Raw genomic sequence first — 26,824 nt, 5'->3', positions numbered from 1 at the left:
CGACATTGGCTGCTGGCATTATTTGTGCCTTAGCTGCTGCAAGCATATTTTAACTGTTGCCAACAACTGCTAGGCGGCTAGCAAATTTTTGCGTCAGCTCTGAGTCCATGTCATTGTTCGTCTCTATGATCGTTTTGGATCGCTAAAATCCTGCTACTCTCTGATGTCTGATTCACAGGAATGGGATCATCACCCTTTCACTAGCGAGATGTTATAGACGACAATTACCATCAACCCTCTCCTCCATAGTCAATGGTCAGTGATCATGTGAGTTATAGACAAAACACCCTGAGAGCCAGAGGTTGCAGACCCCAGCACTAGAATTGTAGCTGTGTTCTGCAGAGGGATTGCGCTAGAATCTCAGTTGCTTCCTCTTCGGGGACTGTGCACAAGGGATCAGCACACCACACACCAAGATATTGAACTGTACTGACATCTATACAACTCTTCCTCATTTCCAATCCTTGGTAATTGGGTTGTCTGGTATCCGGTTGTTGCATCTAATGCCATTCCATCAAAATGTTTCCATCTACAAAATGTCCATCTAATGCATGCTTTTGGGGGTAAAGAGTTCATGTTTGTTCAGGTGTATTTTAAAGGGTAAAAAACCAGGGGTTCGGTGGTGGGGGGGAGGGAGGAGCCCAAAAAATAAAATAAAACTAAAAATTAAAAAAATGCATTAGATAGATTTTTTTTAGATGTAAACATTTCAATGCAATGGCATTAGATGAAATGACCATAAACCTGGTTGTCTGCACCCTGGCTACAGGCGTTCAGCAGGTCTAAGCCCTATTTAGTGCCCAGGAACCAAGTGAAGTAACTGCACCTTCCTTGACCCACTTGTACTCATCAGGATAACTCAGGGGCAATGTGCTCAACTTTCAAGCAAGACAACATGAAGCAACACCGGTTGGATCCCAGAAACCCCTGGCTATTAAGCACATTATAAATAACCAATTACAATTACAACTTTCAGAAGATAGGTAGATGCACTTTTGCAGTGAAGGGAGGGTGGGGATTATGGCTGGAGCAGGAAGATTTGGATAATCAGGGAATGACCCCCTTATCCTCTCCTTGTAACCGAGGGAATATTGCAGGTAATAAAACCAATCTTCAACCTAATGTGAAAGAGAACTGCGCTGCAAAACAACAGTTATGGAATGTACAGCAGGGGGATTCACAGAACAACACAATGATCAGCAAAAGAACTACAAACCAAACCCGGTGTCCACCGCCGACACTGCCTGCAACCAATCGCAGATATCAAAAGTAAAAGATAGGTAAGAGGCTGCCTAACACATGTTTGAAAAAGAAGCCTCTCAATCGCCAGGATGACACCAGGCTGCCACTTGTTACTCTGCTCTAAAGAAGATTCAGTTCTCCGACAGCATTAAGCCACTGCACTGGCATAGCCAATGAAGTGTAATGGGAGAGGTCCGTGAGGCCCACCATTAACTAACATCTGATACTCCTGGTCAAAGAATTGCACCCTCAGGAAACAAATCCTAACTGCTCAGCAAACATCAAAACAATGAGGTGACCTCTTTACATCTTCAGGGAGGGCGTCAGGAGAAACACTGGCAAAACGCCTTCCCGATTGACATAAAAAACAGACATGATCTTTGAAACAACAGCAGGAGTGGCATGAAACAAAATATCTGCGGGCAATAATTGAAGGCAGATAGAATGGCATAGTGAAGCACTCCGCTGGTCCAAACCTTTAGTAAACGCACATGCAAACAAAGTCTTTCTGTGCATGACCATCGTGTGAGCTTCACCCCAAGGGCAATAGGGAGTGAGGTGCAGAGCATACAAGCAAACAGAATCCCCGACGTAGGCAAAATAACCTATCTGGGCAGATGGCACAAGGAAACCAGAAACCCATACTATAGCACTCTACATGACAAGCCTCACCAAGGTTCTAATTACAGTCATTGTACTCAAAGACAAGACATGAACCTCAAAAGAAAATTTTCACTGAGAAAGTGGAGAGGTTGTACCAGTTTATAGAAAAGGGGATTAAATCTCCTTTCCAATACACCAAGAATGAACAGACTAGCAAAATACTATTCTGAACCTCCCTCTTTACAAACAAAAAGCGGTCTGTTGTTTGGGATGCCAAACAGAAATGACTAGATGACTAGAGCGAACCTGCAGTTTCATGAACCGCTACCATGAAAAAAAAGTGCAAGTGCTGACCACATTCATTTGAAAATTATGGACACCAGAGAAGAGGGGAAACAGAGAGGTTCCACCCTGGTGTTTATAACACTGTATTCAATGGCAAAATGGGAGCACTGTTAGAACCAAGATCTCCTGTCAGAAATATACCAAGATTCTGTGGAGAAGTGGAAACAGGAAACAGGCACAAAGGGGGGTCCTTTGCTCAAACAGTAGATGGAGTCCACTCTGCATACTCTGTGGCCTGGTGATCTGAAACAGAATCTAGGAATCAATGGCCCTCATTCCGTTTTTGGTGGTATCCTGGTTGAAAATCCTGGCGGGATGCCACTTTTAGGGGGAATTCTCATTCTATGGCTAATTTCCCTCACCTAGTGAGTACCCCAGCAGCTTTGCTGGATTTCTGGAGTTTATTTTTACCACTTGGTAAGAGTGTGAGCCTTTTTCCCCCCTCATACCAGTGTTTTGCCATGTGTATTTCTACTGCTTGTGTGTTCTTGGGATCTGGAGTACACCACTCCTTGGGCCCCAGTTTTGTGTGTGTTACACAGCACCTTCAGTGCAGTAACACAGGGTTGTCTTTGAGACTTCCCTCTGACTCCATTTTCTGGGGCTGACTACCATCCCCCAGAAATATGTAAAGTTGCCATTAAATGTACATAGTCCCATTTAAAACTACAGACCCAGTACACCCCATCTTACATGGAGTATTGGACAGGGTTAATTACTATCCCTTTTCGTCTGTGCCTCTCAGAGCTTTGTTTTGCTCTTTTAACATTTAGACTTGGCTGGTGGCAGTGGTATCTACCCTAACTTTTCTACCACGATTGTACTATATAAACCTGGTATTGTTCCAGGCTATTATATTAGCCTCGAACATAAACCCGCTTGACCAAATACTCTTTCTTTTGGCTCCGGTCGGGTTTATTCATCATTTCTTTTTAGTAAAGTCCTTCTTGCGTTTTAATTTGCGCGGCAAACCAGTTTTGCCTTCTTTGTTCCAGGGACGTCATTTGGGGGTCGCCAGAGGTCGAACTGCGACCTCTGAGGTCTCCCTTGCGACCTCGGTGGTCTCTCTTGCGACCTCTAAACAAAAATTCAAAAAAATATATTTTGTTTTTATTTATTTTTTAATGCAAGCTCCTGGGCTGTGGCCAGCACCAAGTGGCTCTTTAATTCTGGAGTGGCTGGCTTTCTTGTTCAGGCCTCTTAAAAAAAGAAGAAAAAAGAACACGAGGGCCACAAGTCTAACACTTTCAGCACTGAACCTAAATGAGAACTAATAGGAATGCCAAATGTGTGTCTTTCTGGAATTCTATACAAGAATTGCTAGACTCATTAAAGGTTTATTTCAGGCACACTTCAGGGGGTGAGTCACTGATTTAGTCTGTTCTCAAACGCCTCAACTCAGCCTTTCATCCTTCTGAGGTCGATAAATGGGTACCAATACAGGTTGGGTGATATTGGGTGTATATTTCTTCTATGTAAAGCGCTTAAGCGTAAGTGCTATATAATAACACATCATTATCATTTGGTCATGGACGTCTGCTTGCAATCACAGTAATTTGGTAATATGGGCCTATACACACTGATTTTAAGGATACATATGGCGATCCATTCAGGTATGAAATGTACATCACATTATAGTGATACCCTAACCATATTTTTCGTAGTGTACAATGCTATGTGATGCCACTCCCTGTTTTGTCAATGGGTGAAAGGTCGTATTCCATCGCTTCCCGCGATATCACTTTGGGGTGGGGTCAAATGACATCACTTCCTGTGATGTCATCGGGGGTCAAGGGTCGGGTGATGTCACTTCCGGTACCCCTGGCATTTTGGTGAAATGACGCCCCTGCTTTGTTCACCGTCTTTTGGCGGGCTTCGGCAGGGAAGCCCTCCTCTTGGCGCCTGGGTGTCTAGGTGGGCTGAATGTGAGGGAGGGGTGTAGTTACCCCCTGCACGGGGTATCATAGGAAACCCAAGTCGCACTTTGCCATGATTGGCTGAGGTGGTTGTCTGGGCCGGACAACCCCCCTGCTGCGTGATTGACAGCCAGGCTGTGTGAATGGGGGATTTCCGCATAAAAGGCAGGACTCTTGGGCTGCAAGTCAGAGTCGCCACTGGAACTACCAAGTCCCGGTGAAGCCCTGCTGCAGTCCTGTGCTATCTACCCTTCGACGACCAGAGAAGATCCAGTCCGGAGTCTTCTTCCCTTGAGCCTGGTGCGGATTACCAGCTCATCATCCACAGCCAGAGGATCCTCTTCGTGGTCGAAATCGCTGCACACCGTTGTAGGGGTCCAGATAGCCATCTGAAGAACCTCTCCTGTTTTAAAAGGAGCGCACCTTTTATTCACTGTCGCTGCTGCTGGCCTCATCCCTGGGTAGTGCAGCTCACTCCAGACATCCTCCTTCTTGGCCCCATGACTGACGAGCCAGGAATTGTGAGTCTGCAGGAAACTACCAGGAACAACTGCCGTGGTACCAGCTTCATCCAAGAATAAGGTACTGTGTCCGACTTCGAGGAACTAGGGTGAATCCCTTTTCTCCTCATCCAAGGCTCATCCTTGTCTTTTCTCCTTCGTATAACATTTACTTCCTCTTTTGACAATATCCAAGTACTCCTGGCATCCTTGAATCTTGAATCTTGAACTATCTGAACTATCTGACTGTGTGATCCTCGACAACAGGAACCCTGTTCCACCTAACACTGGTGCTGGCCTATTGGCTTTTATATTTGGGTTAGAAAGTGTTCTCTGATTCTGTCTGCCTTTACAAATGTATTGCTGATGATTTTTGCCCCCAACTCTCTTTTGGTAACTTAGGTGCTAAGTGTGGTTTTACCCCGGTAACATTTCTTCCCGCGGGTACGCGTATCTTTAGTAAGACCGAACTGTCATTCCTGTCAAAAAGTTAACCCATATGTATTCCCGGTAACGTCTTTTGTTTCACAACACCGGTCCAGAAAATCATAAGGTACTTACCTTGAGTTGTTTCATCCAATGTGAATTGGTTGTGTGTAGTGTATTTTACGTGTGGTTTTAATTTGAATAGAAGTGAAGTGTTTTGCAAACAGATGGTCAAAAATAAATGTACTTTCACTTTTTAACCAAAAACCTTGAGTCAGTGTTTGCTTGAGTCACAGTAATTGTGGTTCCTTTGTGTAATCTCTACTACTGCTCATTTGCTCTTGAGATACGTCTGGCTGCTCCGCTATTGCTTCCACTTTAACAGTGTAGTACAGGCTTGTACCAAAGGTGAACTTGTATTGCCACTTGTAGTCTTAATTGTGTGTAGTGGTCCCTAGGATTCTGCCTAACAGCCACCAAAACGGAATTAGCATTCCTGCCACCTGATATCCAGGGATTACTGGGATATTATGGGCGAGGGAATGCCGGTAACTCCCCATTACATGGAGTTCTGGATTGCCGCAATTACCGGCACCAGTAATTCAAGTGCCGAAAATTGAGGCTTTTTTTTTTGCCGGTGGGTGCCTGATCTACCGGTCAGGCCTAGAGGTAGATCCGTGACCCCCACCGGCAAACTTGTGTTTCTCCAGTCTGGTGAAAGTGCTGGTGCCGGAATTAGCAGCAATTTTACCAGCCCTTTTTTTCTGGATCAGCAAATCTGTAAAGAGCCCCTTAATGTAAACACTTTGGAAAATAATTGCTTGATTAATGGCATTCCAAACTTATCCCAAACTTCCAAAAACATCTACAAAGAAAGAGACTGTCTGAGACAAAGGTATCACTCTGCCCTTACTTTGAGAATTAAGCATGATCAGGACAGTGCATGAAAAACTGTGATCCTTAAATATCCAGGGGTTAAACCAGGTCAAATTGTATGCATTGCCCCCCACATCAAGAGTCGAAATGTGATGTTCTTCTGGGTTCAACCTCATATCTATATAAAGACAGGCAAGTAGAAACTCAGGCTGGCCGGCGTTTGAAGAAGCAGAGAAGCTGTAAAGGTTTATAGGGGAAGGGGTTTGTAGGTAAGATAGTGTACGATGGAGAAGAATGAAATCAATAATAGGTTGTCGGTAGAGTTTAGGAATTAGGCAGGGGGTTTGGGGTGGCTTGATGGTGCATGATCTGCGGGTTGTGAACAGTGGTTGCAAGGATAGTATTTTTAGGTGTAGAAGACCAAAGATCTGAAGACCTCACATACATGTACTAGGCACAGGAGAAGGACAGGCTTCTGTGAACCCCAGTTGAATTTATTAAAAGGAAGTGGTGAATTAAATCCGTATGCCCGAATACGCTGCAGGACCGAAGGGTGGTAGGGGAAGCATAAAAGTCAGGAGAGGAATGCTGGGCATTTTGCACTTGATAAAGCAGCAGCGGCTTGCTTTGGAGAACCCTGGACAGTACTTGGGTCTTTGCACCATCCACGTTGCAGGAGAAAAAAAAACACTTTAAATACTAGATGAGGGCTGTGGGGACAAGAGGGAGATTCAGGGAAACGGAACTCAGCAGAAAATGCTGTGGAGGAACTTTTCAGCGGCTGGGATTTGCTGAGTCGGATTCGGTGGGTCAAATATTCGGAGGAGGGGAGTTGGCGGGAAGCCCATTGATTAAAATAAAGGGAGAGGGAAGAATTTAGATGGAAGGGTGGCATGCTGGACTCATCTACCCCAGCTTGCATCGAGACGGGAGATGCATGTTCCACTGCGGTGGCGGCACTACATGTGTGCGTCAAAGGCCAACGAGGGGCAGCAATGCTGACTCAGGTGTTCATTTTAGCCTGAGACCTACCAATGTAGCCTGCTGTGTCACTGACTTCGCCAGATCTTCAACTCTGCTTGTGTAGGTTCGCCTTAGTAAGAACAGAATAACAAATTGAAATATCTGTATCTGGAAATGATGGAGTACGAGTGACAGCTCAGGGTAAAAAGCAAAGTATTCTAGTGGAAGAGATCAGTAGGGAAGCTCTGCGATAAGCCCGCTAGCGCGCGGCTGCGGAGGGACGAGTCTGGTCAGATGGCCGATTGAGGGCCCGAAACGCCAACGGAATAAAAAAGAGCTGCGAGTACACGACTAGGGAGCGGATAAGAAGTTTAGGAAACAGGCAGGCAGTCAGAGATGGATATCTGCAAGAGGAGTTAGCGCAAGCGGAGAAAGTAAGCACCTGCGGTGGATAACGAACGAGCAAGATTTGCAGCCGCAGAGAGCCTGGATTGGAAGTGTGGCGGTGTGAGTAATATAGAAGATTGTGGATGGGGAGCTATCAACAGCAGGGATCTTCTCCTCTCTGGTCTATAAGGGATGCTGCATTTTCTATCTATGTCTGTGGGGAGAGCATTGTGGAAAATGCACCCTTGTGATTTAGTATAAACTCCTCCGCTATTTCCCAATGTAACCCCTTACGCCAAAACCATCCTCATGATTGAATGATTGATTTAATTCATTTATAAAGAGCACCATTACCCCAGGGGGTCTCTGAGCATTGCAATGGACATACAAAGACAAGATTGAAGGGAGGGGTTGCTATGAAGCATTAGCGCAGGCAACTCGGAATGGAGGTGGTATTTGCGGATAGAAGCCCACGTCTGTAGCGGGCTGACAGCTACTCCCACCAGTGCATCCCGTTCCATACCCACTCTACTTTATGTAAAGGTGATATGTTTACCTGCAAGTGCTATCTCGTTTCCTCTTTCCCTTCCTGCTGCTCCTGTTCTGGCACCGGGGACCATGATGGAAATAGAAAGAGGGCTCTTCCTGTTCTGAAAGAGCTCCCTTTTTGGTTTTCATGATGGCCATTTGTTTTCATGTTTGAGGAACTGTTTGCGAGCTCAGAGCAGAATCTCCCCATATGTTATCCTAGGGGATGATAGTTGAAACCGCCCGAATGGTAGGCTATATCAACTGGTAGGTAACTGGGCAGGCCCTCACTTGATTGCACCTCATAGCGGCGTACTGTGCCAGCCGATACAGCCTGCAACCCTCGTGATTATCACCCAAATAAATGGTGACAGAGGCATCCCCTGAGGTGAGGACTGGTGTGACGTCGGTCATTGTGTGTTTGTGGATATTACTTATACAGGGGAGCCGGTGGGAATGCGGATAGCTCTGCCGGGGGAAACACGGGATCTGATTCCTCGTAAGGTACTAGAGTAATGGGCTGCAGCAGGCCCTACAGCCAGATTTGTTATTTTCTATTTTCTGTTATTTGCTAGTTTTTGTGATACCAGCCCTGTATGTCCTGGGACGCGAGGGTGATAGCTATGTTAACAGAAACGTTGGGTGGATAGAGAAGAGAAAGTATACTGAGTCTCCTTCCATCTTTCCCTATATCTAGCTGAATTCCTAGCAATTTCAAATTTACATTTATAAACCTTACACTTTTATCCTTTCATCCTCCCTTATCCACTTTTATGAAGCATACTCTATGTCCTAAAACTCTCCACAATTTCCCTCGGCAGTCCAGCCCCATTCCTAAAGTTTTCCTGTGTTCAGGTATCCGCCCCTTCCCCCCTCCCAACCCTCCGAGCATTCCGGCCTCCTCCAATACATTTATAAATCATACCTTGTGTCCGGGAGTCAGCCCGGCACCTCCATCAGAATTGTAAAATACCCCTCTACATTTATAACGTAAAGCTGTGTGTGTGGAACCCTGCACAACCTCCCTAACCAGTCCAATCCCCCCCCCTATCTACCTAGTAACATCTAATGAAGAACGCTTCTGGGCGTTGTAGGGAAGATTCCCATGGGAACTTCAATCTAGCTAATTGTTGAAGATAATGATAATGATGAAGCTAACTTTGCCAATGGTGGGAAACATGGCCCTCATTACAAGTTAGCCGATATTTTCCCGGTGATTACGTGGATCCGGTGGCAGCGTTTCTGGCAACCGGAACCACGCAATCACTGGCAACATCACGAGAGCTTGCATTCCGGCATGCCAGAAAGGGTGCAACCAGCATGACGGAAACACTGTCATCGCCGGGTGTAATCGGTGGTACCCTTAGCAACAATGCAGGTGGCACAGTTTATGGCGTGTCACTCACGGAAACAACAATAACGGAAACACGGGCACCAGAAAAAACATTACAGGCAGAACTGAAAGTTCACCAGCGGCCATTTTGGAAAACCCAATCCATTGAAATTCACACAGTTCCTGTTGCCATCTGGACACGCAGCCACCGGCATCTCGCTAGCAGGCATGGCATCTTGGATCCCTAAAAGACCGCAGGTGAAGCCATGCTTTGCAGAGCATTGTAGAACATGCTAGTGAGCTGTTTGCGACGGACCACCGGCGCAGTACACAACTCAGAAAAAAAGCTACCTGGGATGAGGTGGCGCAGAAAGTGTCAGCCATGGGACTCATACCCCACACAGTACGCGACTGCCATATGCAGTGGGATGACCTTCGCCTGAGGGTCTGCAACCTGCTGTCGGCCCACAATAAGGAATACCTGGCCACTGGCGGTGGGACCACCTCACCAATTAAACACATGCCATGGGAGGAGAAATGCAGCAGTGTGCTGCACCTTGAAGGGATTGAGGCATTGGGAGCGGCAAAAGCTGGTGCAGGGACACCTTGAGTGGGCAGTGAGTAAAACGTGCTACACTAAAACAATCAAAGCGGGCATGCAAATGCAGCACACAATACAGAGATACATGCTCAACTGCATGGCACCAGACCGCATCCAACCCATACAGTGTCCAACGAGCCATGGCCGTTGGGCAAGGGTTCACAAACATTGCCCCTCCAAACATCCAAACAGACATATGCACACATAAGTACCAGTCATGTGTAGACATTGGTAACATGAGAAGCAACACATACACAAGGCACAAAACCTCCAAGGTAGCATGCATGCACCATGAGCAATCTGCCCCCATGACACACTCACATGCATCAAATACGCCCAAAGGGCCTCAGGCTGGCATGGTGACATGTCAGACCGACACCCGCAAGTGCAATAGTGCCCTTGCCTCACTTCCACCTCACTCCCCCTCCTGTGGCATCCCTCATGGCAACATTCAATCACCATGGTTCCCCAACAGCTTCCTTGCCCCTGTGGCCCACTCAATCACCACCTTTGCACCCCACTCCCTGTGTTATACTGAAGACACACTGCTCAACTTTAATCTGCCATCCTGTGCTTTCTCTCCATCCTCTCTCATACATGAGTGCTTGACTGCTAACCATGCTACATGCACTGCTGACGATCCCTGCCTTAATGCCAGTGAGGCAGAGAAGGGCAGGTCCGGTGTTAAGAAGCCAGAGAAGTGAGCCAGTTCCAGACATCAAGTGACACTGATGCCACCTAGGGAGAGTTTTTGGGACGGTGTGTTTGGGAGGCTTAAAAAGGCAGGGTTAGTCGGGGTAGGTTATTTGAGGGGGGGGGGGTCACTTGGTGTGGGTCATTTGGGGTGGGTTAGTGGCAAAGGGTTAGAGGAGGGGTTGGGGCGGGGTAGTTGGGGCAGGCTAGTTGGGGAGGGGGTGGTGGGCCACACATTTCTTGGTTGTTCATGCAATAATACACATGGTTATGCATATGAATTCACATGCGGACATTCAATTTGTGCACTGTAGTGCTTTATTTTCGCGCTGCATCACATGCAGTGTGTGCCATGGGTGGCGTGCAGGTGCTGTGTGCTCAGAAGTAGTTCTGTATGAGATCCTGGTGGGCTACACACCCACCCCTGTCATCCCTGTGATGGTGTATTCTAATGTCTGCAGCTGCAGCCACGTCACTGTCATCATCATCGTCTGCCGGAGGCATGTGCATGTCCGGGGACATGGGAATGTTCTGACGGATCCATGTATTGTGCAACATAGCACAGGCCAGGACTATCTTCCCCACTTTCACTGACCTGTACACCAGTGGCCCACGAGAGCAGTGAAGGCAACAAAACCATGCCTTCAACAGTGCAAAGGTCTGCTCAATTGTCGTCCTTGTTCTGATGTGAGCACAATTGTATACTGTTTCCTGGTGGCTCTGTGGATGTCTCACAGTGGTCATCAGCCATGATAGTAAGGGGTAGTCAGAGTCACCTGCATTGAAATGGACACAGTGAGGGCCATATTATTGAGGTGACTGGGCAGTGAATGCATGTTGGGATGTGGATGTGTGACACATGCATCTGGGTCTGTGCGCTTGTGGGCTGGTGGTCACCTTGCTGCACCCTGTGACAGGTAATGCTGGGCAGGACATGTGTAGGATCTGACTCCCAAGGTTGGGTTGGTGGTGGTGGTTGGGGCATAATGAGGATAGGCTGTGCTTTGTGACAGGAGAGTGATTCATTCTGGTACCTGTGGTGCATTACATGTGCCTGTCCATCTGTGCCCAGATTGTGCTGGTGTGTCCTTCTGTTGACTCATGCCAGTCACGGCCACCCACCCTTGCCTGCAGAATGTGTCCCTGCATTTGCATGGTGCCTGTGGGCCATGCACTGGTGACAGTGAACATCCCCCATGCCTTGGTGCATATGCAATGGGGTGTGTGTGTTGATCCTTTGACTCACCTAATAGCTAGGTTCGCTGTCCACCGTAATGTGCCATGTACCCAGGTAGCGTGGTATTGCGCAGGACCATGGAGTCATGTGTTGATCCCTGAAGCGTGCACAGCAGTGTGTGATGGTCAGGTCCGCATCAGAGACGAACTGAACATTCATAAAGTGGTACAGCTTTCTGTTCCAATACACCTCCTCTGGCCGGGCGTGGGCAGCCATTAGCTCTATGTATGGGAAGTCCACTGCTCTCAATACATTAGGCATGCCCCAAGGGCATGGAAGCGGGACTTGGTGGCGTTCGCCTGTGTCATTGGTAGGGTGATGTGCTGGGACACATGATGCAGCAGGGCATCCATGACCTGCATGAGCACAATTGAAAATGCTGGCTTGGAGATGCCATGCATCTCCCTGACTGTGTGCTGGGACGTGCTTGTGGCAAGAAAATGCAGCACAGACACCACCATCAACAAGGGGTTTATGGCAGTCTGGATGCCAATGACACTCTGAATGAGGTCCACTATTGCAAGGATGGTCTCCCTTTTCAGGCGGTAAAGTGTGTGGACGTGCCTGCCAGTCAGGGACCAGGGTGTGTCCCTTCTTCAGGGTATAGGTGCACACCCCTGGGGGTACAACTTGCAGCCCATTGTTCCTCTGCATTCTCCTTCGCATCTTCCTCCTCCTCCACTGCCTGTCTGCCTGTTGCCACTGTTACACTGTTGGAATTACCGGCACATTGTTTCCGGACCGCCACACATGTAATGAGGGCCATATTTATCAGTTTGAGATACATTATGTGATGTAACAGTACAGGCAAGCTTGCTGTATAGCAACATTTGTGATATGTTGATTTAAATTTGAGCTGATTTTCAATCAAAATGATGGATTCAGATGCACAAGAAGCATAAGGATAACCATATGACAAATATATAATAGTATGTAAATTTACAATCATCACTTCTTTAATTCAGGTACTCTGTTCTTGTTTTTTCCACTCTCTTTCACAGGTGGAATTCGGAGTAGTATTTGAAAAATGTGTTGACAACTAGTATTTTGCTAATAATAGGTTTTGGATATTAGGTATAGAACAGGAATACATTGTATAGCCTAGAGGAAGCGAAGGGAATGGCGAAACAATAGGCACGTGCACCAGAAGGTTATTTTTGGCTAAAATATACCCAGGTATATACCACTGTATGTTGGAACAGGATACAATATTTCAAGGGTAGAACTAAGTATTAATACACAAAAAATGTTGATGAATGTTGTATCTTGGCCTGAGAACGCCTCACGCCTTGTGCTGCGAGCCCCCCAGCCAACAGAGCACACACGACATACTGTTGCTTGTCCGGGCTCCACAGGAGCTCTGCCGCACACGTGACGTGCCCTGTTTATTATTCACACTCGGCAGAGTTACGTCACTCTACCGTGTGTGTCTGTTAAAGACACATAAACTACACCCCTCCTTCATCATAACAACAAAACACAGTAAACAGGAGTAATACTCAACAACCCTCAGGATAACCTAAATTGCCAACCCCCGACCCCAACATGTGTATAATATTCTGATTGAACTACCACAACGGTTGGTCTAGTTCTTTATCTGACCGGGCTGCTCAACTCAGGCGTTCAGTACATAGTCATTGAGGCGGGCAGGCTTCCCCCTACCGAGTCTCTGGGGATACCTTCTGCCCCATTCCTGGCTCGGAATCTCCTCACTGTGTCCCCTCAATCCAGAGGAGCGGCGTGCACACAGGCCTTACACCTTCATCCGGTACCTCTGCACAGTCTCTCCTCGTGATGGTCTCCTGCTGGACACCGTCCCCCAGCTTCTTGAAGAAACTGCCATTTCTGGTGACCTTTGTCTTTCCATCTGACGCCGTTATCATTGACCCCACTGCTACATCATCAAATGCTACACAGTCTAGAAACTCTACTTCAGGGTATCTCAACTATTGGTACACCACTACTAAGAAGTAAACACCCCTTTCTGTGGATCCAAAAGATGTGTGCATCGTTTCCCACGGCCGTGTGCCACGAGGCATACACTCGATTTGAGGATCTTTTTGCATCGGCGAGGCCGCCTGGCACCACACACACAATGCCACAAACTCCTCCACTCACCTCTCCATGTCAGGGAAGCACACTTTTAGATGGAGCCTGGCCTGGTCTTGGCCATCCCTTGATGTCCTTGCTGCACCAGCTCGATCACCTGGTGTATTTTGCTGGCTAACATGACCATTCGGTCTTCACATAGCAGTAGACCTGACTCCATGAATGTCAGTTCCTCCCGTGCTCTGCAGAGATTCTCTAAGGTCGTTCGAGCTTCCTGAGTCCTTTCTCCCAAGCCCTCCAGCACTGATTTCCAGCCCCCTCGTTGGAGCGCATATCTGAGGATCTGAAAGCATTTGTCTCCCTTGGACGCCTTTTCCAGTTCTTGGATGGGCATGGAGTTCGGGGTAGCAGACTCCACCAGAAGTTGGACATATACTCGATACTTGTCTCGTCTCCTTTGTCCGCTCCTGCCCGTGGGTGTCGCAACAGATAGTCAGCCACGTTCTTTTTCCTGGTTGGTAGACTAGTGACACTCCATATTCCGATAAGGCCAGCATCCATCTTTCAATCCGAGCTGGTGGCTTGGACGATGATCGCGACATGATCGGCAGCAATGGTTTGTTGTCCGTCAGTACCGTCACGGGCAAGCCATGCACTTATAGGAAAAATTGTTGGCACCCCCACAGTACTGCTAGATCCTCACGCTCTATTTGGGAGAACCTTTGTTCTGTTTCAGACAATGCACGACTGGAATATGCTATGGGCTGGTCCTCTCCTTGGTGATCTTTTTGCATCAGGACAGCTTAGAGTCCGAAAAGACTGGCATTCACCACCATTTACGATGGAAGAGAGTGGTCAAGAAATGCCATGGTATCACCGGCTGTGAGTGCTCCCTTCACATCATCAAATGCTGCCTGTTCCAGGGGGCACCATTGCCAGGTGGAATCCTTCCGGGTGAGGCACCTTAGGGGTTCTGCCCTTGTGGCCAGGTTCCTAATGAACGGGCCATGGTATGTCACCATGCCCAGGAAGCTACAGACCTCCGTCATGTTTTCTAGGGGCTTTGCCTCCATGATGTTTTGACTTTACTGGGGTCTGGTGACACACCGCCCTCCTTGAATATGAATCGTTCAGAGGAACTCGCACTTCTCCTTGTGTAGCGTCAGGTCCAATGCTTGGAATGCTTGGATGCGTTCGAGAGTCTTCACCAGGCGTGACATATGTTCCATTTCTGACTCTGCGAACACCAGGATATCATCACTGATGTTCAGAACTCCATCTAGGTCAGCCAGGGCACCATGTCTCTGATTTTCAAACACTTCTGCTGCCGATGACACACCGAAGCTTAGGCGCTTATATCGATACAGCCCGCGGTGTGTGGTGAATGTTGTAATGTATCTGGAGTCTGGGTGTAGTACGACCTAGTGGTATCTAGTAGGTCAAGTTTGGAAAAGAACTTCACACCTTGCAGCTCTGTGATGATGTCATCTATCATTTGTGTGAGGTGCCTTTCACTTTTGATGGCCTTGTTAGGTACTCTCATGTCTACGCAGATCCTGACCGAGTCAGGCTGCTTGAGTTTGTGGGCGACCACTATGGGAGACACCCAGGGTGGCAGCCCGTCCACTTTCTCAATGATGTCCAACCTTACTAGGTTCTCGAGTTCCTTGTCTATAAAGTCCTGTAAATGAAATGGAACCCTTCAGTGTTTCATGGCTACTGGCTGAATTGATTCAACGGTGTGCAGTCTTACTGTTTTAACGACCATCTGGCCAATCCCCTCAAATAGCCGCTCAAACTTCTGGAGAATGTCTTGCACATCCTCAGCATAAACTCCATAGGCAAAGCTTACAATCCCTAAGGCCTCTGTGGCTGCACAGTTCAACAGGATGATATGGCTCACATCTGTGATGTAGAAACAGGCTTTGATGGAACTACCACCATGCTCTACTTTCGCTAAAAAGGCACCCACCAGCGGAATAGGTTGTTCACCCCCAAATGTGAATAAATGTGCTCTCGGTTGATGCAAGCATGGGGGCATTGCCATTGCCTCATAATGCACCCTGGCCATCACATTGACATTGGCACCAGTGTCCACCAATACCGGCACTGGAGAACCGTCCACTTGCACTGTGCACTTTGGTTGTATTCAGGCTTTTGACTTTAGCGCATTCACACTTGAAATGAAAAAGATGTTCTCATCGTCCTCCTCCTCTTCAAGTTCATGAATGATTCTTTCCTCTTCTTGGTCCACGAGGGCCACATTGGATGGTCGCTGTTGCCTGAAGAAACCTGCCCGAATGGGTCCTCTCTGTACCACCACTGGTAGCGGTGCTCGGCACATATGCGCGTAATGGTCCATTGGGCCAAACCTTCTGCATGCTTTTCCTTGTGCGGGGCACTCAGCGGGTTGTGGCAGTTCATAGCCACATTTCAGGCATGACTGCGGTGCTCTATTGCCTCTGGCCATATGCACATCTCATACTCTGGCCACGCCCGACAGCACATACCTCTTCAGCCTTACTGGGTCAAAGGGCAGTCATTGATGCAACCCTTACCTATCCCAAAAAAGCTTTGGGCTATGGTTTCTATGGATTTTGTGGTGGAACTGCCTCTTGATATGATTTGGGTCATCATTGATTATTTCTCCAAAATGGCCTTGTTCATTCCATAAAAATATAAATAAGAGACAGAGCTACATGTACAGATGCTGATCACAAGGGGAATTGACCTACAGAAGGGACCTTACACATATAAAAAATGATCACACAATTTTTAATAATAAATCGGCAAGTTAAAAAACATGATTAAATTAAGTGGTCCACAATACATAGATAACAAGTCTTTACAAGAAAAACATAGGGATACGTAGTAGGCAATCAATTGCTAACTAAAACAAATTCAAGAAAAAACAGTATAAACTTCGGGCAACCTGTTGTGTATCAGAATCCATTTGGATTAATATGCCATTTTATAACATTTCTGTTTTCAATCCAGAGGGCTGTCTTGACATGTTTCTGTTCACAAGCAGAAATAACGAACATTCATCAGGAGAAAACAGTTTCAACGGAAAACCTAGATCTTATAGATTTGCAGACTTGATCTGATTCAATTTCATAGCACCTGTAGGTTTAAAAATATAAAATCAAAGGGTCAGCTGATGAATACCTACTTTAGATTGTAGAGTTCAAACATATGAACTAGAGAACCAAAAAAGGTAAATTACCTTATGGTATGCTCATGGGGGCTTACAACTTCAAAAAATCAGTTAATGGGTAGGAAGGAGAATCAGTGCTACAAAATATTAAATATAAGAAAAGCAACACAGTCAGCTTTCCTAGAAAGCAATATCAGTGCTCACAACACTATCACTGAACGCAAAGACAATAACATGGGAACAAACTGCCACTCATGTGTGTCTAGAAAAAAAAACAACACTAACCTTCCAGAAGGACTAGAAGGCCAGTCGTGAGTGGCTAGGATCTGGGAGCAGTACTGCAAACAAAAGGAGCCAAGGGCTTAGCATCAAAGGCATCAGGGACAACCACCACCAATAAATAGACAGTTGGCAGAAATGTGAAGCAAATCCGGGCGGTGTAGAATTACCAGATCTACCACATCCTAGGTACCGGCAAAGGCGAGAGGCACAGAAATACTGTCTACATCAGTGATGCCTAAAGAGATAAGAAACCCCTCTAGTAAAACATGCCATTAATGAGGAATCCAGGTAAACATGCACCAATAAACCAGGCAGGTGTAGAGTGCAAATATAGCAAAAAAATGCATACAAGTGCAAAGAGCGATCACCCATTAACCACCAAATGGAGGAGGACACAAGTGTCGGTAGAGCCAAAGTCTAAGTCACCTCCAGTGAGACAAGAAAATCAGGTACTGAAAGTAAGCGTCACGTACCTGTAGTAAAAATGCCTTGGCACAAAGGTGCTAATAAAGCCACAGCCGCTAAAGTACACTATCCATACTGCGGCAAGGAATTTGCGTTGCCGTTTAGCAAAGATGCAATAAATACAGTCGGCAACTCTAGGGAAACATGAAACAAAAATCCATATGATCACTCGGAAACGTCCGTGCCTGTGGAACTAGAAGAAGTCGGTCAGCTGCAGGTAAAAGCATACCTGAATGCTGCGGAGCAGGAATGTGCAGAGTCACGTGAAGGAGGCTGCGTCTGCTGAAAGAAGGCTGCAAGATGGAAGATGGGGATGTGTACGCGTCGGCATAGAAACGGCGTAGTCCCTTTTCTATGTCGAGCCCTCGGCGATAAGCATAAACAACTGAGTAGGAGGCAAGAGGAGGCGGCCATATTAGAAGGGCTAAGAGGGCTCTCTCGTAGGTATAAACCTGGACTATCCTGGTAGCTGGCACATAAAATGTACCCTCACTAAGCAGAAAAGCAGGCCTAAAAAGAGTGTAACAGTAAACACAGGCCTAATACCCTATACTGATAAAGAATCGCCCGAACAGAAGAATAGTGGATGGCTCTCAATGAAAGCTCAAAACCATGAAAGTACAAAATGCACGCGCGCTAGGTACAGGAGATAAAGATATATATATTAATGGGAAGTGCCACGGAGGAAAGACAGTGCAAGTACCCAGGTGTATAGGGAAAGTATGGACAAGAATGTCTGCAAACAACGTCACGCAATGACTCACACCTCAGGGTGCCCTCCGCTAGGAAACAAGTAATCAATTTAAAGCATGCTATAATAAGCATACGGCGAAAGTCGAGGAACCCAGGCGGGGTCAGGGGGCCTATACGGAGAGATAGCAGGTAGGTCATCTAATATACCTAATAAAGACTAAAGGCAGCAATGCCTGAATAATAAGGCCCCACCTGGGAGAGTCCTAAGGTGAAAAGGTAGAAATGTAAAGGAAAGGGAAAAGCCCAAAAGGGGCTCATGGCTGTATTTTATGCCATTCAACGGACTTGTTCAAGCCTGTGACATCACTGTGCAGCATATAAATCAATTTTTGTTCACATTTAAACAGCTTTTTTTCAAGAGTGGGAATTGCCCCCTTCAAAGACATTAGAACATCCACGTAAAGTCCTCGTGTCTATGTTTTACAGAACAAAAATGCTTCACCAGAGGTGCATTCTCGACTTTGTTTTTTATACAGCTACAGCACTCCATTATGCGGGTTTCAACTTTCCGAATGGTCTTTCCCATATATAGTAATCCACATTTACATGTAATGAGATATACCACAAATTCAGGGTTGCAATTAGTAAGACTTTTCTGAGTCCAGGGTTTTGGGCAACCTATATCAATTTCTTTACTCTAGAGGTGAGTTTACAAACTCCGCAAGAGCCACAAGGATAGTGTCCAGTTGCTTCAGGCAGGCCCCACAGGGTGGTAAATTTGGGGTCATGGGCAGTTATCCATTTCAATTTGCTGTTGCTCACTCTATTCCCTACAGTGGTACTTTTTTTAGAAGCAAAAATAGTGAGTGGAAGAGGTAGAGAAGATGTATTAAAGATTTTCCAATGTTTCTTAATAATGTTAGTAATCTTAAGCTTCTTATCCGTGAAGGTGCTTACACAGACTATTAATTCCTCTTTTTCTTTAGCCAGTTTGGGTTCCAAAAGTGCTTCTCTGTTATTATCAAAAGCCCTTTTAGCGACTTTCTTAACTAGCTGTTTGCGATATCCTCTTTGTCTTAGTTTTTTTGTTAGGGAGCCAGCCTCTTTCTCATAGGTATTTTTGTCTGAACTGTTCCGTTTTAAGCATAAAAATTGGCCAAAAGGCAAATTGTCACGCAGATGTTTAACGTGATGACTGGAATAGTCTAATAGTGAGTTCTTATCAGTTGGTTTATGGTAGGGTTTTACTTTCAATAAACCATTCTGAGAGTAGATAGTTAGATCTAAAAAGTTGGTCGATACCTCGCTTGCTGTCATAGTGAATTGAAGGTGAGGGTTCAAAGTATGCAACCACAGAAAGAAGTTATCGGCAGTGGTTTGAGTACCCTCCCATACCACCAGGATATCATCAATATAGCGACTCCATTTTTTGATGTTCTTGGTAAAGGGGTTGTTAGTGCTATGTATGTGTGATTTTTCAAAGGTTTCCACATACAGGTTAGCCACACTGGGGGCCATTGTAGCGCCCATAGCAGTCCCTTCAATCTGCTGGAAAAAATGCCCATTAAACTCCAAATAGTTCCATTTGAGGGCTAGTTCTATACACCAAACAATGAAAGAGGTGCGGACGGGGTCCTGATCTTCACGTGTGAGTAGTATCTCTTCAATAGTATCTAATGAAGCCTGTTGTGGTATGTTGGTATACAGGGCGATGATGTCAAATCCTAATAATAACGAGTTGGAAGGGTCAAATTCCAGATTCTCAAAGATGTTAATAACGTCCCTGGAGTCTTTGAGATATAATTGCATTTTCTGTACATAGATTTGCAGGTAGTGATCGGCAAACTTGGACAGTGGTTCAAGTACAGAGTTTATTCCAGCCACTATCGGTCATCCCGCTGGGTTGATGAGGGTTTTGTGTACTTTTGGCAGAGTATAGAAAGTTGGAATACTAGGGCTTCTATTATTCAAAAAATCTGCTTCTTGCTTCGAGATCCACTCTCTGTCTTGGGCTTTAGAGATTTTTTCTGAAATTAGCCGTTGTAGTTCTTTAGTAGGGTCCTCCTGGAGTTGGCGATAGTAGTGTGTATTGCTGAGTTGTTGCTCACACTCCTTGATGTAGTCGGTGCGGTTCAGGATCACGATGCCTCTGCCTTTATCGGCTTTTTTAATAATGATGGTAGCATTAGTGGAGAGTGAATTCAGTGCTCATTGTTCCTCTTTAGTTGAGTTCTGAAACGGTCTACGATGATTAGCTTCAATAGCGACAATATCTGCACAGACCCTCTTTTCAAAAATTAGAGATTCAGGGGAGAAGCTATGGGTGGGCGGATAGAAAGTGGAAGGGTTCCGTAAACCAGTACAATTGGTAGGTCTATTATTAGATGACTCTGTCTCCAACAGAAAAACTTCCCTCAGGTGGATCTTTCTCATGAGTTTATTAAACTCAATACGAAATTCAAAAGGATCATGTTCTTTGGTGATCACATATCCCAGTCCTTTATTAATTTATTTATTTATTACGGAACCTCACTCTTTGTTCGACGTCTGTCAAGGTGTAGTTGGATAGGTTAATCAAAAGCGATTCCCGCTCCGGGTCTGCTTTGTCCCTTCGTCCCAGTTGTTTCGGTTTTGGGCCTGGTATAAAAAACGGCCTTGATTACCTCTCCTTCCTCCATTGCCTTGGCATCTCGTGGGTTGTCCTCTACCTCTCTTGTTGCCCGGTTTAGTTCCTGCTGATGTTCCTGCCCCTGGGTCATCAGGATCGCTGCTGTCATTGCTAGTACTGTACGATGTATTACGGAACCTCACTCTTCGATTGTTCCTCGTCAGTCCATTGAATTGGAGGGTTTTGTTGAGATAATTGTCTTTAACATATGGAAAAGCTTTCTCATGGGCAAAGCGAGCTAGATCTTTTTTTTCATGCATTGGATATGTTCATTAGTATTATTCTTTTTAAATTCCTTCATCTCTTTTTCAATTTCTTCTAGTCTTTTTTTGTAATTTTCAAGCGGTACCAATTTTTTTGTGTTCTCTTCAATTTTCAATAGTTCTATTTCGATCTTGGTTGTTGTTTCTTTGGCAGTATCTATAATCAATATTAGCCAATCTCGACTACAACGGTTAGCGATGTAATTCCACTGGACTCTGAATTTTTCATTGTCTAGGAACAATCTGGGTTCGTTAAGAACAGTGAGACCCTGGGGCAATGCCTTGTTCTTAAGGTATTCCAACATGATTGCCCCATGGAGTTCCGTTCGTGTAAGTCATTTTTTAAGTTGTACCAGTTTGTTCCAATCATCCGTATCAGGGGTGGTGACCCCTATGTCATCTTTATTAAGAATCGAAATTGCTTTCATGAGGGCTGCCGCATAATCGTCACTGTAGGCCAGCGTTCTTTCTTCAGACATGGTTGAGTGGTTGTTTATCATTCAGTGGTGAGTGAGCAAGAGAAAACCCCACTTAGAATAGTTTCCTGTGACGCTTAGCCACCATGAACCTTAGTATAAGGGAGGAAACCCGGTAGACTGCTGTCAAACTACAAGTTGGCAGGGTATACTCTGTCTAGATCTGGGTGGATCAGTATCAAAATATAAATAAGAGACAGAGCTACATGTACAGGTGCTGATCACAAGGGGAATTGACCTACAGAAGGGACCTAGCACATATAAAAATTATCACCTTGTTCATTCCATGTCACGGTCTTCCTCTGCACCTGTTCTGGCGGACCTGTTTCTGCATAATATTTTTCGACGTTTTGGGTTACCCAAAATCATTGTCTCTGATCGGGCTACTCAATTTACCTCACATTTCTGGCACCACCTCACCACTGCTATGGGTATTGATGGGCGCTATTCCACTGCTTACCATCCTGAAACGGACGGGCAGATGGAGAGAGCCAATGCAACTATGGAACAGTTCTTACGTTGTTTGATCACACAACATCAGGAATCCTGGTTAGAGGTATTGGCAGCGGCCGAGTTCGCATATACTAACTCAGTCCCAGACGGAGAGAGCCAATGCAACTATGGGACAGTTCTTACGTTCTTTGATCACACAACATCAGGAATCCTGGTTAGAAGTATTGGGAGTGGGCGAGTTTGAATATACTAACTCAGTCCATACTTCTACGGGCACCACGCCGTTCTTTGCTATTTATGGGCAACACCCTATGACACTTTCTTTGGATTTGGTACCTGCTCTGGATAGCCTTGCTGTTCAGGGGTGCTTACGAGATTTTGCTGCTTTAAGGGAACAGGTTGTTGAGCACCTGGAGACATAAGCAAGCCAAAATCTACACTGATCAACGTCGTACCCCAGCACCAGATTATCAGCCTGGGATGTTGGTATGGCTGGCATCCAAAAACCTTTGCATTCCACGTAGAAAGTGTTTGTTGCCTCGTTTTGAGGGACCGTTTCCTGTAAAAGAGACACTCAATCCTCTGGTGTTTCGTTTGGAATTGCCCTCCCATTGGAAGATTCATCCGGTCTTTCATGTTTATCTTTTGAAACCATGCCCTGCTGGGACCCGTCTTTCTTGCCGTCTGGCTCCTGTCCTTGTCCAAGGGGTTGAGGAGTATGAGGTTAATGCCATCTTGGATACCAAGATCCTATGTGGGGTCCGCCATTATCTTGGTGATTGGAAAGGTTATGGTCCGGAGGATCGTACATGGGAGACTGAATCTAATCTACACGCTCCAGTCCCTTTGCCTCAATTTCTTGCTTCCCGTGCCTGGGAGGTATCTTTGCGGGAGGAAACTGTCAGGGTTCCACCTCGATTAAGACCCTGTCTCTTCAGATCACCTTTCCCACGTGCTGGTCAATCTGCTTGCAGAATTGTCTCCAAGAAGTCTGCTTTTCTGACCCGGCCCTTTATGGGTAAACAGCATTTGATGACGCCTCACACAATGGCTTTGTGTGCACGCACTCGTTCTTACAGAGCACGTTATGATTGTCATGGAAACGCTGGAAACCAATGCACAGATGTTTACTCTCTGGCGTAAGGCAAGGCGCTGTGCGTGAAATCAGCTGTTCATGATTTAAGCGCCACCCAGTTCGCAAGGCTCTGCTTCTGAATTTGTTTCTGTAAGCTGCATTTTGTTACAAACTCTTGTATCTTGGTATTTTAATTCATTGGCCTGTTTATTGGAGTCCCTGCTCTGTGTCCTGTTTTTTCCTACGTTTGCTTGGTATTCTGACTCGGGAAGGTTACCTGGACTCCATTTGTTTTCCCATGTTCTTCTGCCCCCGCCTGTTGCTGATTTCGGAACTCTATCTGGACTGCCTCGGATTTCCCTCTCCTGTTTCCTCGTTATAATTTACCAACGCCACGGCACCTGAAACTCCAGCCTCTTCATTTCTGCATTTCTTTGGATTTTCACGCATCGCTGTTTGGATTGCAACAGACATATTAATTTGGACATTGGCGCATCGGCGCAACTATTAAGGACCTGGTTTTAGGCGTCCTCGTTTCGGCGGTGTTAGGTTAACCCTTGGACTTCCTTACAGGTGTCCTTGTGCCGGTGGGAATAGGGGTGCTACAATTCTTCTGGAACTTTGTCCTTTTACAACTTCTGCTGATTCAACGTGGACCATTCCTCAGGTGTCTTCATCTCGCATAAATTGGTAAGCAGAGTAGTATCCTATATCATCTCTACTTTTGTTTTACTTTATGCCTGAGTAACAGTCTGTTCTGTTTCCCAGTGTTACGCCTTATGTCCTTGCCTGAACCACTAGACAGATCTAAACTGCACCATAGTGAGTACTTTTGTTGTGTTCATGTTTAGCCCTCCATCAGTTTGCTGCTATTTGCTTGATCCTTTGTTTTCCTTTGCAGCCAGTGGTGTACCAGGGCGTAACTCATCTTTCGGGCAATACTCACCTCAAACTGTCCTTTAGTACTCTTGAGGGGTATATTTTCAGGAAGAATATTTTGCTACACGACGTGTCAAGGCACCACTTCTGACTTAGCCCTTGGGTCTAACACCTCTCACTCATCCTCACCACTCCTCTCCAATACACAAAGATAAGCACCTTTATTCTTATATTTAATCAGGAATTCTTTTAGAAACTGTTTTAATTACATTCCCTGTTGCAATCTGCACTCCATATTTGTCACTGAGTTGTTACACTACTTTGAAATGAAAATAGAAAGTATTCAGCTCGAGCCAAATAACAAAAGTATTCTGCTGGAGCTGAATTTTTTAGCCAGAGTTCGATCTTTAAATGTAATGTAAAGTGCTTTTGTAGTGACCACGCATGTCATTTTGGCAGCATCTTGGTGCATGGTTCTGGAATTAAGGGGGTGGGCTAGTGGGTGTAGAGGGAGAATCAGGTGTGAACACCGTGGGGTAGAGGCTGAAAGAAACCTGAGCCGTCTATGTGCTTGTAGCAGTATCTGGGTGTATATTTCCTCCAGAGTGGGGGACCCAAGATCGGTCATCTTCCAGGTCCACTTGTCTGGGTGGAGGTGTGGCTACATATTTTGTGTGGCTACATAAGTTATTTCTCTGTATTTGTTGTTCCATTGTACAGCGCCTTGGTATAAGGCGCTCAATAAATCAATCAATCAATCAATCAATATCAGGCCATGGTGTGAGCTCTAAGGATGTTGGTTATAATGTGGTGCTGGTGCTAGTAGTTGTAAGGTAGTAGTGAACGCCGGGGTCCATGTATGTTGTGTAGATGTGATCGTAAATAGAAAACAGGGACGGTAAGCGATGGAGCCTTCTGGCCCGTCCTGTAGTTTGGAGTGCATAGGCTATAGTGAACCGGTAGAGTTCTAGTCAACCATCTGGCTGAAAGTGCAGGCCCTGTAGTATTGGAATCTGTCTGATGCCGTCAGGCTGACAGGCTTGCTGGTCTCGGTAGCATTTTACAATGATTGCTATGTGATAGTTGTGCGGGAGGATCTTCAGAAGTTGGATCTCTGTGGTGGATGCGTTCAATTTGACCGAGTTAACAATAGCGGGTAGGCAAGAATGACGTTTTTGGTAAATATCATGGCTTAATTTCCTGTGTTTTGTTGTGATGGAAGTCAGTGGAATGCCCAATCTATGCCGTTGTCCTTGTGGTCACAGTTTGGTCGTTGCATAAAGGGGTGGTGTTGTTGTTCTGTGACTGATGAGGAGGATTTGAAGAGTCTGGTTAGTTTGATGCCAATCTCAATGATAATCGTGATTTAAATGTTGAGCGCAGGTATATACACATGCATGGCAGGGACCGATCCAATTGGTTCTAGTCTCAAGTGCTTTCTTTAGTTTATCAAGTTGGTCTTCCTGTGGGTCTGTGGGTCCCAATCTGTGATGGCAAGTATGCTGTAAGAGTCTGATTGTTCGTGCCCATGATAATTTGTCTGCACTGCTCTCATGTTCAGCAGGTGTTGAGAGACGTTCTAAAGGTCAGGCGGTCTTCCTGTGTGTGGTCACCTTGTTATGGCGTTCCATGGATTACTTGGCAGGGATGATAACAAGGGTCCTTCTAGATCAGGGGTCTGCAACCTTTGGCTTGCAAGATTTTCTGGACTTCAACTGCCATCAACCCCAGTTAGCACGGCCAATGGTGAGGGATCATGGGAGTTGTAGTCCAAAACATCTGAAGAGTTATGGTTTGCAGAATCCTGTTGTAGGCCCATCTGGTTGAATTGTGAGACTTCCAATAGGGCTGTGTTGCTGGATCAAAGCTTTCGCGTGGTCATGCGTGGGATTAATTTCTTCTTGGTGGACTTTAGGCACCTGTGCAAGGTAAGGGGCAATTCAGAGGGGTTTGAATTTGATACTGCATCTGACAGGAAGCCCAAACGGTGCTGGGAAAGCCTGTGAGATGCATTCCAGTATTATAGGGTGACCAGATTAAAAAAAAGAAAACAAATGGGACTGGCCGTGGACATAGAAGTGGGACTAAAGTAAACACAAATAAAACGGTAGTCCCACTTCTATGTCGCTGGCCTGTTGTGGGGGGTGAGGGTGTGCTCACATGCACACTCCTCTCATTGGAGGAGGGCGGCCAGGGAGGGGAAGCGGGAGGAAATGGGGGTGTCAAAAGCATTCACCCCGCCATTCACGTGCAGGAAGAGTTGCGGCGGCCCGATTTTGGGATTTCGAAATCGTGTTCCAGCAAAAACTGGGACCATAGCCACCCACCCTTGCAATCCCGGGACAGGGTTTATAAAATTAAAAAACTCCGGGACCCAGAGACGAAGGACAATTTCCCGGGACTGTCCCGAGAAAACCAGGACATCTGGTCACCCTACAGTATTAGGAGAAGTCGAGCTGCCACGCTTGAGCAGCCCAAGGTAAAGACTATTGGCATAGTTGAGCTTGCAGAGTATTAGAGCAATGTCTCTCATGGTTCCATGTGAGAATGCCAGGCATGGCATCATGGGCCAGATGTATCTGAGTTGGGAGAAGTAGGCTCTTACTATGGTTTGCGTTATATTTTGAGTGTTAAATAGTTGTCTTAGAGGTTTTTGACTCTATTATTAATATCTGGGGCCAGGTTAACATTTCTTTGGGCAAGATCGTAATTTC

This window comes from Ambystoma mexicanum, chromosome 9, assembly GCF_040938575.1.
Source record: "Ambystoma mexicanum isolate Mex_15411 chromosome 9, UKY_AmexF1_1, whole genome shotgun sequence".
Lineage (NCBI taxonomy): Eukaryota > Metazoa > Chordata > Amphibia > Caudata > Ambystomatidae > Ambystoma > Ambystoma mexicanum.
Note: the sequence above shows the minus strand (reverse complement) of the source record.